The sequence below is a fragment of the Prunus dulcis genome, chromosome 6 (assembly GCF_902201215.1).
Source record: "Prunus dulcis chromosome 6, ALMONDv2, whole genome shotgun sequence".
NCBI lineage: Eukaryota > Viridiplantae > Streptophyta > Magnoliopsida > Rosales > Rosaceae > Prunus > Prunus dulcis.
Window position 1 is genome coordinate 14,170,928 of NC_047655.1, and position 12,778 is coordinate 14,183,705.

The 12,778-nt window shown below is 37.3% G+C and overlaps 2 non-coding genes across 2 annotated transcripts; both read right to left on the reverse strand.

Moving 5' to 3' along the window:
• Positions 1-8,333: 8,333 nt before the first annotated feature.
• TRNAN-GUU lies at positions 8,334-8,405 on the reverse strand. The gene has a single exon. It is a non-coding gene; the product is annotated as a tRNA-Asn (tRNA).
• Positions 8,406-8,896: 491 nt separating this feature from the next.
• TRNAN-GUU lies at positions 8,897-8,968 on the reverse strand. The gene has a single exon. It is a non-coding gene; the product is annotated as a tRNA-Asn (tRNA).
• Between the last annotated feature and the right edge of the window lie 3,810 nt (positions 8,969-12,778).

Genomic DNA, 12,778 nt, shown 5'->3' on the forward strand with positions numbered 1-12,778 from the left:
GAAAAGGAAGATGAAGGGATTGAAGGGGGTGAAGGGCCAAGTAATAGAAATGAGGGAGAGGAAAAGAAAGAGGAGGGGATTGAAGGGGGTGAAGTGCAAGGAAAACCAAGTGAGGTAGAGGAAGGGCAAAGGAAAAGAAGTGAAGGAGAGCAAGTGCAAGTAAAAAGTAGCCAAGGAGAGGAAGCCCAAAGACAGAGCAGTGAGGGAGAGGAAGTGAAAAGAAAAAGCAGTAAGGGATAGAAACTGCAAAGGAAAAAAAGGGAGGGCAAGGAAGTGAAAAGACAAAGAAGTGAGGAAAAGGAAGTGCAAAGAAACCAATGTGAGAAAGAAGATAATGAAGTTATGTTGCTTGGCGATGACATTGGCGAGAGCACGGAGGGGACAAAGGTTGAGTTTACTCTCGTGGACATTGATTTGGATCAACCTACAGCTGTGCTATCTCAATTGAACGTTTGGTTGAATGATAAAGGTAAAGCTGTGGAACAAGGGGTCCAATTACGGAAGAGGAAGAGGATCATTCCTATGTGGAAGATCATTGAAGGTAGTGAATTGGTTCAAAAAACTCTGCCAGAGACAACCCGACTTCAGATGTTAGACCCAATGAAGGCGATTCCGCATGATGATATGGTGAAATTGCTGAAACTTTGTTGGGAATGGCGCCATAACCCAAAGTAAGTCCCTTGTTTTTTTGAGATAGAAGGCATGAGTGTATATATTTTTTAATTGTTGTGTTCTAAAACTTTTTTATATTCATAGTTTGGTGATGCAATTTGGCAACGTGGAAGCTGAGATTGAATTCTTCCCTTCCCTCGTCAAAGCTGATGGTTGGCTGAAAGGAGATGTAAGTTTAATTGATTATGCATTTGTTTTAATGTACATAGATTATGAGATTGACAAGAAAAACATGTTGCAGCACATTGATTTGGGGTTGTATCTCATCCGGAAGCGACAACAAGAGTTGGAGGAAGTAGAAATATCGGACTGGACAATGACCGATGTATTTTTTATGGTATGTCATGGGCCTTGACCAAGTGCTGTTAATAATTACAAATTATCCATACTTGCTTTGTGGAGGTGTTTAACCATTGATTGTTTTCTATTTCACAGAATCACATTCATACTTGCTTTGCGGATAATAAAAGAAAAAAAGAGCAGGTTGGGTGGAAAATTAGAAACAGTTTACTGAACGTTGTAAATGGCAAGGTTCCGGCATGTGGGATGGATTGGCAGAACGCGTATAAGGTGTATGCCCCTTGTATGTTGACGAAGTACAAGCATTGGGTGGCTGTAATGATTGATCTGGTTTTGTGTGAAATCAAAGTGTACGATTCAAAGGTTTCACTTATTCCAGATGAGATCTTAAAGGAAGAACTCGCCCCGCTTTCAATTATGATTCCAAATCTTCTCAACACCATCGACTTTTATGAAGAAGGTGTTTACGCAAACAATTGCAGCCGAGATTGGTGGTGTCCGTGGCCAATAGAACGTGTGGATGTTCCACAACAGTCTAATCAGTAAGCACAACTTTTTATTTAATTTTATTACTTTAAATTGTCAATTACGTTAGAATGTCATTAGTTGAATTGATCGAGTTCTTGTTTTGCTTCAGAGGCGATTGTGGCATGTTCGTGTTGAAGTACATTGAGCTTTTGAGCGCTGAGATTCCGTTAGCTACTTGCACCTCGCAGAACATGCCCTTTTTTCGGTTGAAATTGGCTGCAGAGATAACACGGGGAGATGCTTACATGCCATGATATTGGTTGAACTTGGTTTAGGTACATGATGATTAAATAGGTTTTGGGAATGTCCAATTTCAAACTCATGTAAATACACAATTGAAACCTACGGGTCCTTTTCGAATTCTACCTCTGCTCCTCAATTCTTCTTTGTCTTTCTCAATCTTAGTGTATTTTTGTACATAATTTTAGGTTTAAGTTATTGGACAATAACAATTAGAACCAAAATAGTGGCAAATATTATAGCGGATGCATGCTTTCATTTTGATTAGTGTGATACTACGCTACGTTTATTCTCATATTGTGCTAAATGTATATGGAGTTGGATGCAGAGCATAGACAGAAAAATGAAGAAACTGAAATGGAGATGCTGAGGCTTGGGGAGGAGAAAAGTAAATGGATCTGTAAATCTATTGCACGTAGGCAATCTAAATGGATAGGCAGATGAGTTTTTGAAGTTAGACACATGTCATTCCCATACATAGAATGTGCCTATGGAGTGTAAAGTATTTTTGGATTTAATGAAACAAACATCTGTGTAATATTAGCCTAACTCCTTCACGACATTTACATAACCTTAACCAAACTACATTGAATTGGGATTTAAAGACTGCATATGTGAATTGGGATTTGAAGAATGCATATGTTAATAGGGACTGATGGCTTTTTAAGTGTATTACATCATTGCAAAGTGATATGTCATCATTTATGCAAGCCACAATTTCAAATATAATATCCCAATCTTTAAGCCGTTCAACATGCCTTGACTTAATCGCAATGGGTTGCATCTTAATAAGGTAATTCTGTAAGGGGAATAAGCGGCTATGGCCTCGCCTCCAATGTTTTATTCAACCATGCCCTCTTTATAGAAACACATGAAAAAATGTCCCCAGGTGCAATGCTATAAAAACTCCCTATTGGTTCCGTACCGCCCCTCGGGTTTGAATCCCTCTCTCCTTTATAATCGGTTAATAAATTCGTTGATTTTCTTTTTTTTTTATTGGTTTTGGGCAGCTCAGTAGCATAAAAGTAATGTATATTGGTGCGTCTATATTGCATGTCTGTTGCGTCTATATTGCTTCTCTATTGCGTGTATATCTTACATTTATTGTATGTGTATTGATTGTTTATTGCTTACGAAGGAAATAAACAACAATACACAGGCAACAGACAAGCAATATACACACAACAGACAACCAATATACACGCAATAGATATGCAATATACACACAATAGACATGCAATATACATCAGTCCCCAATTACACCAACCATAAGGAAGTCGTATTGAATAGGAAATTATATTTAACAGTTGTTCTTCCTACTAAAAGAAAGAATAAGGTCCTTTTCCCTCCTTAAATCTTACTTGAGTGGTACTTTTGCCCCAAATAAACATGCAATATTGGAGCAATAACATGTAATATACATGCAGCAAACAATCAATAAACCTTCAATAAACATTCAATATCGGTTCAATAACATGCGAAATACATGCAGTTAACAATCAATAAACATGCAAACAATCAATGAACCTTCAATAAACATTCAATATCGGTTCAATAATATGCGAAATACATGCAGTTAACAATCAATAAACCTTCAATAAACATGTAAACAATCAATAAACCTTCAATAAACATTCAATATCGGTTCAATAACATGCGAAATACATACAGTTAACAATCAATAAACCTTCAATAAACATGTAAACAATCAATAAACCTATAAACATTAATATCGGAGCAATAGCATGCGAAATACATGCAGTAAACAATCAATAAACCTTCAATAAACATTCAATATCATGCGATTTATATGCAGTAAACAATCAATAAACTTTAAGTATACACAAATAAACAATCTATATACACTGAATAATTTTGCAATTTTCAAAAAAAATGTATTGTCTTATTATTGCATCGTATTGGCCCTGTATTATGATTTTATCATCTTCGTATGACTTTATTTTATTTAAGTAAGTCTTGGAAAGTTTTGCTGGGTTTCAGACAAATAAATGCTTTTGTTTAAATTCAATCCCAATCTACCTACTTCAAGAATAAAAATTACAAAATGGGTTTGAAAACTCATTGGTGATGCGTGCAATATGTCTTTTTGGGGAGAACTTTCANTTTTGATAGCACAGGCAGTCTACGAAACTAGTTTCAGTCATCCAACCGTCCAACTTGTTTTTTTATAATTCGAGATCATAGACAGCAAAATTCGGCCCAAAACAACATTCAGAGATTAAGTAACGGGGTAAAACTTTTTGACGGTTCTAAATAAAAAGTGATGATTGAACGGTTATTTGATCTCCGATGTTGATGATTTTTTGCACCAACAGTCCTACACTCCATATGAATACAATGAACTACTTCGATCGCCAATTTGAAATATATATGTGTGTACATATTATACTGTAATGTTGCCTAATATATATTTGCGCGACGAACAATCGTCTATCGTCGCGCAAAAATGCATGCGCGACGCAATCATATTCGTCGCGAAAAACAATTGCGACGAGGTTTCTTCGTCGCGCAAAATTTATGCGACGCATTTTTATGCGTCGCGTATGGTATTTTTGAGCGACGATAATTTTTCTTCGTCGCGCAAAGATTTTTGGCAAGGTTTTGTAGTCATCATTTTTTTATGCGTTGTATTTTTTGGAAAGGCTTTGTATTTCTTCATCAAAACCAAACTAAATTGATAATTAAGATTTTAATCGTCCGAATTTATCGGTTTGACTAGATTGATGCCACTAATCATGAACCAAAGTGAAGAAAAATAAGTGGCACACAGGTAATATTTGAGAAATAACTTAAATTTTCTGTTTAAACATGAAGAAATAACTATATCTCAAAAGAAAAAAATTAATAATTGAAGAGGCCTTAAGGCATGAATAAATAAATAAATAAATAAAAACCAATCAACAAGCATGGGATCGTAATAAGTACTGACTAAAGTATTGACTAAAGTATTGACATTCCAATTAAGTTTGTGATGAAATATGGAGAATGAATACACAACTACATATATTCAAAGATTTGTATTACACAAAATGAATACACTAACATAATAAGGTACAAATAAATTCATTATTCATCATCTGAACTATAATAACTTTCGTTATCGTCGCTATCATCACTCTCGGTCTCCCAATCTTCTTCCTCCTCCTCCTCAATAACTGCATCATCGGCGTTGCTGGGGCCCACTGCAACATCGTATCGGGGAAGATCACCGAGGTCAATTGTAATTGACTGAATCAATATTTCGACTGAAGACACTCCTTCTATTTGAAACGGTTCTTGTATAACATTTGTATCTCGAAGTGTTTCCGCATCATTTTCCATTGAAGATTCTAAACGTTGGTCAACCACATTGTCGACGTCGTTGTCACTTGGGTCTAGTTCTGGTATATCATACACGTTCCTATGATCCATCTTCTGCACAACTTTCCACCCGTTTTCGGCTTTAGGGTCATCTAGATACACAATTTGGGACGCCATGTTTGCCAAAATGTACGGGTCGTCATCATACCAAGTTCTGTTAATGTTCACAGACAGTACTCCATGGTCGATTTTAACACTTCCCGCCCTATTTGGGTTGGTATCGAACCATCGACACTTAAACATGATGACTTGGTATCGATCTTTGTAAAACAATTGCACGACAGTTGTCAGTTTGCCATAGAAATCAATGTCCGTACTTTCGCCTCCACCTGGGACATGGACACTGCTGTTTTGCGTACACAACTTGTCATCTCGTGCGGCCCCCAAAAATTTGACGCCGTTAACATTACAACCCGAGAACAATTCAGCCCGAATTGGGCCGAACGCCAAGTTGTATAACTCGTCACTGTAAGTGGGGGAATTCGATGATTTCAACTTATTCACCTAATAGTATACAAAACCATTTACATGTTAGTCTGACAAAATGAAATACTACAATTTATATTTGTCAATTACAAAACACTTATAATTATGGTCTTTCGGCAAACAATTGTCCGTCGGAAGCATTCTCTTGAAAACCCCCAAAAAGTAATCGAAACACAAGTTGGACATACGATACTTTATTTTTCCGTGCATTAGCTCCACAATGGCAGTGAGAACGGAAAAACTCTCGCACCCCGTGTATAACTCTTGGTTGGCATTTTTTAACAGTTTTTCATACTGTTCAAACTCCGCACTGTCTATTGGTGTAGGCACGTCATCTTCCCCTTCCTAATTGATGCTGGTCGATGCGAATGGAAAAGCATCCTGTATAATACCCATGACTTGATCATTAGGATCCACAATAGGTTCAACATTGTCCACTCTTGGGGCATTTGAAGACGACGCATGGTCTACTTGTTCGCCGTGAAGGTTCCAAATGCTATATGTTTCAATCATTCCATTCCTTACTAAATGAAATCCAACAGTTTCAATTGACTCAAACAACGTGTTGTTGCACCTCCTACAAGGACAACGGATTCGAGTTGCACCCGGGTTGTGTCTACGTGCAAACTCAATAAAATCCTCGATTCCATCCAAGTATTCGTCTGCGCATCTATTCGGGTTCTGTCTCCACCTTTTGCTCATAATTCCTGAAACCACAATCACGACACAACAGTCACAACAACTTCATACGAAGTTATAATGTCACCTTATGCCTCCGGAAAGGGCCCTATCCCATTCGGGAATGCATAGTCCTGTCACGTAACCTACGGCTACATGAGATTAGATTTCGGCGTGGATTAATTTCGGCAGCATCTCGACACAGTTCTTGAAGTGGGCATAGGTATAAATACCTACGTACCACCCAAAGAACGTACCGAGATGACACCGAAATCTCCACAATCGAAACCTAATCCTGTAGCCAAAGATTATGTGACAACACTATGCATTACCAAACTGTCCAAATAATGGGACAATTCAAGAATTAATTGGACCGCAGTCATGCCTTACGCATCCATGCACGAAATCCAACTAATCTCGAGCGGGAAACTACGTGTTACTAAACATAAAAATAAATGTACGAAGTTAATTTCAATTAACTTCGTACATCGCAACACATTGTGCTACGTCACGCACAATTTCACAACATTATAAACATATAACTTCACAAAAAAAAGTACAAACATAACAAACAAACTTTTACAATAACATACCTTCACAATCGTTCTCCACCAACCACTAATCACAAATATCCCTAATGAGAACAAAATTAATAGCATTAGTAAGAATTTACATTAATACATTTAAACTCACGACAAAAAATACATACCTAATAAACATATAGAATTCACAGCAGAGCAGCAGCAGGGAGGGAGAGTGAGAGAGAGGCAGAAAGCAGGGAGGGAGAGAGAGAGAGAGGCAGAATGCAATGCATTCTGCCTCTGCAATGGCAGATACAAATATGGAGAAGAAGGACTTTGCGCGACGAACAAGAAAAATTCGTCGCGCGAAACGCCGTCGCGAAAACCTACTTTTCCGTCGCACAAAACAACATTTCCGTCGCACAAAACAACATTTCCGTCGCGCAATCACGTGTCGACATCTACTTTTTTGCGCGACGAAGAAATTTATTCGTCGCACAAAAATTCCATCGCGCGAATACAAACTGGCGTCGCGCAAATTAAACTATTTCGTCGCGCAAGGTTGCACCGCTATTACACTTTACGCGACGACGTACTTCCGTCGAGCAAAAACCCACCTCCATATTGGCGCCAAAATTAAGTTTCCCTCGTTTTCTTACGCGACGGTTGATTTTTTCGTCGCCCTAAGTTGTCTTTTGCGACGAAAACCCTCGTCGCGCAAAATTTTTTTACCGCCATAAGAGGCGGCAAATTTCGGTCCATCTTTGCGCGACGAATAAGTTGAAATGTCGCGCAATATACTCATGCGCGACGCTCTCTGTCGTCGCGCAAGAGTTTGGCGCCATTTTGCATAGAGGTTGCATCTTTGCGCGACGCAATTTATTTACGTCGCGCATAGTCTCTATCCGTGACGAAATTATTTGTCGCGCTAGTTTTCTGTTCTTTGCGCGACGGAATTTATTTTGCGTTGCAAAAGTGTTCTTTGCGCGACGAAATTTTATTCGTCGCGTAAACTTCCGTCGCGCAAATAGTAAATCGTAGTAGTGAACTCCAGGTCTTCCAAAAAGTGGAACGTCTTAGAGGTGCAATTCATTGATTCATAGATGAACCTAGAAAAAGAGAGATTGAGGGTTGGAACGAGTATAACAAGAATTCTTGGAATTCTTGGGATTTTTGATTGGTGAGCTAACTTATAGTACAAAGTCGTATCTCTTTGGTTATAAGACCCAAAGGTTTATGATCCCGATTAGATTCATAAGTACGAGATTCATAATAGACATATAAATTATTGTAAAGGCCAAATAACATCCGAATTCTTAATTGGATAGTTGTAAATAGCCCCAGAACAAAGGATTATCCCGGACCTACGCCGAGGTATTGACGGTGATTCTCAAATATCGCAGAACAGAATGTGATACGATGAGATAGAATGCAATAGAAACAAAGACACAGGGAACGGGTTATCTACTCTTAACGGTCAAAGCGAACCCTTTCATTCCGAATTAAAGAATTCGGAATGAATAAAATCTCCCCAAGTAGGATTCGAACCTACGACCAGTCAGTTAACAGCCGACCGCTCTACCACTGAGCTACTGAGGAACAACAGGAGATTAGATCTCATAGAGTTCAATTCCCGTTCTCAACCCATGACCAATATGAGCTCGAAGTTTCCTTTGTACCCCCCGGAACTTCTTCGTAGCGGCTCCGCTCCATGCCTCATTTCATAGGGAACCTCAAAACGGCTCTATTTCTATCACTATGTATATTCTATATGTATATACATATGTAATTGATTTCCCTATACATAGGAAAGGAATATGACGATACTATCGTAGATTGATCTATATTAAATTAACCTGTATTACAATACAACTTTTATTAATACTCAGATAGTATGGTAGAAAGATTCAGATATTTCTTTTCTACCATACTATCTCATCTTATAGAATACTGATTATTCTAGTTCCGCCCATTTCATTTAAGACGCCAAATTTAATCCCTTTCTTTCAATTATTGATAAGAACTAAAAAAGTCAAGTTTAATTCAAACTAATCACCTTGGCTGACTGTTTAATTCGGAATAAATAAAATCTCCCCAAGTAGGATTCGAACCTACGACCAGTCAGTTAACAGCCGACCGCTCTACCACTGAGCTACTGAGGAACAACAGGAGATTAGATCTCATAGAGTTCAATTCCCGTTCTCAACCCATGACCAATATGAGCTCGAAGTTTCCTTTGTAACCCCCGGAACTTCTTCGTAGCGGCTCCGCTCCATGCCTCATTTCATAGGGAACCTCAAAACGGCTCTATTTCATTATATTCCATCCATATTCCAATTCCATTCATTTAATATCCCTTTTGTGTCATTGAGATAAGAGATGTCGTTTCTAGTCTATCTCTTTCTATTTCTATATATATGCCACTATCTGATAAAAGCCAAAGGCTATGATTCATCCTTTTCAATTACTGAATATATGTATTAAATACTTAGCTAGTTTGTTAACCATATCGATCTCTGATTAACATACCATTCCGATATTATATTTATAATCTTACAACACAATTACCCATATGAATGTATAAACAAGTGATAAATAAACAAATAATTAAATACTCATACTCTTAGAGGCTTCCTTAGCTCCACTTAAGCATTATTCCCAAACACTTAAATAACCCTCAGATATACCCTCGCATAGTAGAATATGCTTCCAATTATGCGTGCCCATTCCGGGATCATTTATATCCATGAAATTAATGCAATAATTAAACCAATGAACACTCCCACGTACATGAACTTCCCATGAGCTCATACACAAACAATAGAGCTCATCATAATCATTTTATCTGAAACCCCAGCCCGAGGTTCTTAGAAGTACGTGCACCAACTTTAAAGTCATTTCTATGCTCACAATAGCTTTTTCCAAGGTTTAGAGCGGTCTAAGAGTACCTCGAGACTTAAAGGCAATAAAGTCCCAAAAAGTCAACCTGGGACCCTGTGGGGTCCACGACCTCAAAATTCCAATCCGAGAGTCCTAGAGGTTCTAACATGCCTAGGACATATGTCCCCAGAGTTTGGTCTCGATCAGACGGCCGGATTGATCACGATTGGATGGTTATTGTAACCCTAGACTTAGGCTTAGCATTTTCGGAGTATTAGGGACTCCATTTTACGATTCGTCGAATCCTATACGATCCTGGAATTATCTAGATCAACATATACGAAATTGACCATAATCCAACGGTTTAGACGTATCGAACCCAAAAATCGCACAATAGGGGATATCTGTTCGAGGTTCAGACGTTATCCGAATTGAAATCCGCGAGTACCTATGCGCTCGTGATAACAAAGGGATCGCTTTGGAACACAATGCCCTTCTGCTACAGTGCCCACAGGCCGCCACATGCACTAGCAGTGCGTGGGTGCCCAAAGCGATAATGCTTCGTAGGAAAATCTCAAAATTTCGACTCAAGACTCCTACCCTAGGTGTAACACCCTATTTGGGACCACTTTTGTTCTGGACCTACCCCGAAAAATGGCTGAAAGTGGCCGAAATCAGGATCCCAAAACCGGTCAAACTTTGGATCCAAAATCGAACCATTAACGCAAGAAATTTCTCAAATCCTACCCAACCATCAGCTAGAGCATGGAAAATAGTTGAAAATCCATACCTTACTTGTCAAGATTGGTGGCCGGAGGACGGCGTACGACTCCGGAGAAGTTTTAACTGAAACCGGTTGGAATTTTCGAATTTCCAACGTCCAGGCGGCCGGTTGACTGCTGAGGTGGGCTGGGCTGCATCGGTGGGACCTGGTTGAGGTGGTTGGGTCTGGTCCGGTGGGGTGTATTGGTGGTTGGGAGGAGGGAAGTGGTCCCGAAAAAAAACCAGACCAGAGGGGGTTTTATCACCCGAGGAGAGAGAGGGTTTAAAAAAAAATAAATCTGATCTGCACAATTACCATTTTGCCCCTGACTATATTTTGATTGTATCTTCTTTGTTATAACTTCGATTCGAGCCCGCTACGTGTCTATGGACTCATTTCGTCACACTCTACGCAACGGTACAAGTGGAATTTTCAAACTTCTTTTGGGGCAAAAAGTCAATATTTTCTCTAATAATTTATTATAGGGGCAAAATTATCTTTTCTCATAATAGAGTAATAATTAAAAATTAATTAAGAATCGGGTTGTTACAAGCTAGGCTGGGCTCTAGCACAGTGTAAAATTTTAACAATGCTAAACTTAGTGCAAATTTTATAAGCTAATCCTACTCCAAAAAATATTATTAGCCCACGCTATCTTTGTCTCCTGGCCTGTGATTGGTTTTTGTTTAATATTAGCTCACCACTTTTGAGTAAAAAAACACATTTATGACTGTTTTTGGAACAAATAACATGGAAATATTGAATATCTGCCAACATGAAAATTTAATAATTTCTTCATGCTCTATGTTCCCTTGTAGTCGTAAACCCCTTTTCCTTTTTTGCCAAAATAAACTATAAACCCCTCTTCTTTGGCTCTATTTTAAATATTTTTACGAGTATCAAATAATTAAGGTGGCTTTGAAGTTGAAACTCCATGGCTTGAGGTAAAATAGTGGTTGGTCTGGTCCTTCTGTAGTTTGGATTGCTTCTGTTGAATTGCATTTGCATTGTTTCTTCTAGTTGCATGGTATTTCTGAGAGAAGGAGAAAGGTTTGTTTTATATATTTTTTTTTGGTTTTTGTAAAGATGTTATTTTATTATTTTATTTGTTACTTTATGGTTTTGAAATATTTTAAATGTTATTATATTATTATTATTATTATTTTACTTGGAGTCCCCAAAGCCAAGAAAAATATTAGCCCACTTTCCTGAATTCGTCCTTGCCCTTGAAACTCATTTTGTCTCACTTTACTCCCTTTTTCACACATATTTGCCTCACTTTGTCTCGATTCTGGCGAGGCCAACAATTTCTGGTCAAAATATTAATTAAAGGGGAATACTAGCAACGTTCTCTCTAACCTTCTTCTTTGGACCTTCTCCCTTTTTTGCTTGACATGTGTCATTCTCTTTACACTTAAAACAATGTCATTAATATATTATACAAGTTAACTTTTGCTTTCCAAGTTTACCCTTATTAAATGTATTCAATTTGTCCAAAAAAATTTCACAACTTTCTTACTACGTTATTACTTTTTTTTTAAACGTCAATTATTTTTTTAAAGAAAATGTCTGCTTTTTTCAAAAAGAGGAAATATCTGTTTTTTTTTTTTCTATCTAAACCCTTTGTGTTTAAGAAATAAAAAATAAAATAAAAAAACTGACATTTCCTCTTAAAAGCACATATTTTCTTTTAAAAAAATAATTGACGTTAGAAAAAAATTAATAAGATGGTAAGAAAGTTGTACAATGTTTTTGGAAAAATTGAATACATTTAATAAAGGTAAACTTGGAAAGCAAAAGTTAGCTTGTATAATATATTAATCACATTGTTTTAAATGTAAGGAGAATGACACGTGTCAAGCAAAAAAGGGAAAAGTTCAAAAGGAGAAGGTTAGAGAGAAGGTTTCTAGCATTCCTCTTAATTAAAAATTAAAAACTCAATTTTTAATAAGATTAAATATTTAAAATATAATGTATATTAATTGAGTTTTTAATTTTAAATTAATATTTTGACAGATAATTGTTGGCCTCGCTGGAATCTGGACAAAGTGAGACAAATATGTGTGAAAAAAGGAGTAAAGTGAGACAAAATGAGTTTCAAGGGACAAAGTGAGAGTCAAATCCACTTTTAGGGGGCATATCATAAAATAAGCCTTAATATTTTGGGAGGTTTAAGCCTATTTGGTATCCTACTTACAAAAGTAAATTCAAAAACTATGATTCTTGTTAAAAACATGAGTTTTCATAGAGTGATTTTAAGATCATAAACTTGTTTGGTATTGAACTCCAAACTATTTTCAAGATCTAAAAAATTGGAATTAAATGAGCC